The following is a 3636-nucleotide window of genomic DNA, read 5'->3' as shown; positions in this document are numbered from 1 at the left end:
TTAAGTAAACATTGTAAGAGAGTAACAAAGGAAACAATTGTTTGCTCCCCCCTTATTCCAAAAGTACATTTGTAGCTGATCTACAAATTTGGATTTACCTTTAAGTTGCTAAGATGATTTTCTTCTCTTAGCTTGGTAATGTTCTTCTTAAAGGAAAACCTCTAGCTCCCAAGTTCAGTTTCTTTTGCCATTCCTACAGAGATGCTCACAATGATTTGGAGAGTCAATCAGTAAAATAATGTACAGACTTCTGAAGATATAAATGAAATTAATTGAAGACCTTGAACATTGAAAAACAAATCGGAGTTTCCCTTCTAACCTAAGAAAGTGATGATGGATATTCCCATGGTGAGGGACACCTAATGTCTGCATTTTTCATATCTATAGTTGCCTTAGTGAGTGAGTTACAGAAACATTCTCCAAAGGACCAGCCTCTGCCTCTGGAAGGCAATTTAGTCTATTTGTTGCTTTTGAAATTTTTCCAAATATTGCAGCAAATTAAAGTTGCAAATCTGTCAGTACAGCCTTACAAATGCTGAAACTCCAGGGATGATGTCCCATAGATCCAATTATCACCAGTAGTTTCCCTAATACTAATGGTCTAATTGTGGTGTTATTCAAACAAGAAATAAACATGTTCCTACTGTCACTGTTTTGAGGATGAAGAACTTTACGCTTTTTCAAATATATTATGAAGTAAGTCAGGCTCGCTACATTGATGTAAAGGAAAAGAGACAATGCCATTTTTCTCTTTCAACTAGAAGGAGAGTTTCATATTATGTATGAGATAAGCTGTGCTGGATATGCAAGCATCAAGATGGGTGAACAAGAGCCGAGTAACTGCTCTTCCTGATGATGGCTTAATGAGAAGACTCACAGGCAATCTTTATGGAAAATGAAATTGCACCTGATGAAGAGATGCTTTTCATATGGGGAAGTTAGCTGTTGCATATACAAACATCTTGACTTCAGAATGCTAATTGCTGGCTTTATCCCTCTGATCTGTATAACACCAGCTTGCAACTAGCCTGCTTTTGAGAGATGCTCTGATGTTTGACACTGTATGGTGGTATGGGGGAAATATGTTGTCAATTGTTTGCTCTAAAATTGTAGCTAAATAACTTTATTCTTATTTAATAGATTATACCCATGGCCATTATATAATCTACTTCACTTATCAAATGCCTCTTCATTTTCAGACAAAGATAGCTATATATTTGAAGTATTGTTTAAAGTTAATCTATCACAATCCAAACCCCTATATTTACTAACTAGTATTTGCAAACAATATGTACCCTTTGGGTCTACTATTTATTCACTCTTACCCAAGGACCTGGGATCATGTGTATAATTAATACTTTTTAGCTTTAGGATTGCATTGTTCATGAAAAGGGCTTAACACTTTCTACTTCCACGCATCATTTCTGTTTTCTAGAGCAAATTAGCGAGTCTTGTTGACTTCAGTTTAGTTGTAAAAGGGAAGTGTCAGTATTTGTTAGGGTCATTATGAGAAAAGAGATACTCTGTAAAGGAATTGACACAGTACCCAATGTGTAGTAGGCACTTAAATTTTAGACTTTTCTCTATTCATTAAACTAGAAATAAACATTGATCCCTTATTCTCTTTTGAATATGGTATATTAATTCTTTGAGAATCTCTTGCAATGTATTTTTACTTTTTCTTTGTTTTGTCCCCTCCTCAAACTCCACCCTACAGATTTTCCCTACCTCCCTATCCACCCAACTTCATTTTCTCATTCTCTCTCCCTCCCTCCCTCCCCCCTCTCTCTCTCTCAAAAAAACCCCAAAACTCAACAACAACAACAAAAACCAAAACAAACAACCCTCCAAATCCCTACAACAGCAACAAACCCCACAAATGAAACAAAAATCAAAATAGACAAACTGAAAATCAATGATGCAAAAATGCCCAAATGAAATAAAAATACACACACACACACACACACACACACACCCTCCATGGAGTTTATTTTGTGTTGGCCAACTACTTCTAGGTGTGAGGCCTGTCCTAGAGTATGCTTGATATACCCAATGACACTCCACTGAAGAAAACATTTTCACTTTGGTAGTTGGTATCACTTACAAATGGCTTCCTAGGATTGATAGCCTATGTCCACTTCTCTTCAGTGCTGGAACCCTATCTGGCTTGAAGCTGTACAGGTTTTATGTGTACTGTCACAGTTTCTACAAATTCATATACACATCAAACTTTTTGTGTCTGGAAAACACTGTTTCCTTGGAGTTATCCACTATTTCCAGCTCCTAGAATCTTCCCATGTCCTCTTCCACATAGATTGCTCAGCCTTGAGGGAGGGAGTTTGATAAAGACATTCTGTTTGGATGACTTAGAACTCAGTATATCAAAGTCTCTCACTGCATGTTGCCCAGTTATAGGTTTCTGTGTTAATTCTCATCTACTTTAGCAGTGTCAGGTACAGGTTCCATCTGATGGCATGGGATTTGAATCCAATTTAAAAGTGGTTAGTTACTTTCATAATGTTTGTGCCACTATTGTACTGGTATGCAGGTTGCAGTTTTAGGTCACAGAGTTTGTTGCTGGGTAATATTAATAATCTTTCTCCTGTGGTAACATGAAGAGGATCTTCCATCACTGTGAATACTTGTTGGTAAAGGTGATATGTCTAGTTTGGGTACCAGCTTGATTTCTCTGTGCTTGATAACATAATTAACACTTAATTATGCCTTCAGCAATAGGTCCTTACTGTTAGGTTGTGGAGAGCAGACAATAGTCTTGCAATAGCCTCATGCAATCGATTTCAGTCCTATTTACCCCACTTCTCCCCCTTAACTCCTCCCTCATCCATCCATGTCTCCTCATCCCTCAACAATATGTTTTTACCCACTGAGTTCAATTTGTGCTGCCATAAGCTGTTGAGTGTGTGTGTGTGTGTGTGTGTGTGTGTGTGTGTGTGTGTGTGTGTCATCTGTTGGAAAGTGGTCAACCTACCGGGGTTACCTAGGAACCTGCTAGGGATCCAGCTCTCTCTTTCGGGAGCTGTGGGGAAGGCATATTGTGATCTAAATACAAAGTAGCCCTCTCAACTTTTCATGTGTTAGAAGTGTGTACCACAGTTGCTGGTGCTGTCTTGACATCCACACTAGGTGAATATATGGTACTACAGGTAGACTCTCAGGTGTATCTTGCTTTTGATCTCATCCTGTCTTTTTCCTGCTCACTGTGAAGTAAGTAAACAACTCTCTTTCACCACATGCTTTTTCTGCCTGGCATGAGACAATCTAGACTGAATCTTTGGAAACTGAGTCAAAATGTTTTATTCCTTTCTTTAGATGGCTTATACTAGGTGTTTTATCAGTAATAAAAAAGTAACAAATATATCTGTGTAATAAATATTTGATTTTCTTAAGTTAAAAAGAATATCCTTAGTGTTCTACAGGAAGGTCTATCAAACATTTTACTAAGCCTATTATATACTTTGAATAAATGTTGCATCTGTTGTGCAAGAGGAACACACAGTTATTACAACACCCATTGCAGTGAAACAGGAGCCTTTCTCCATTAAACCATTTTAGTTATGCATTGAAACCAACCCCCCTCCTCACCCCCGGACTGAATTTTGTTCCATTTTAAATTTG

This window comes from Grammomys surdaster, unplaced genomic scaffold, assembly GCF_004785775.1.
Source record: "Grammomys surdaster isolate TR1022 unplaced genomic scaffold, NIH_TR_1.0 363, whole genome shotgun sequence".
Taxonomy (NCBI): Eukaryota; Metazoa; Chordata; class Mammalia; order Rodentia; family Muridae; genus Grammomys; species Grammomys surdaster.
The sequence above is the reverse complement of the archived record's forward strand: the minus strand, read 5'-3'. Positions refer to the sequence as shown.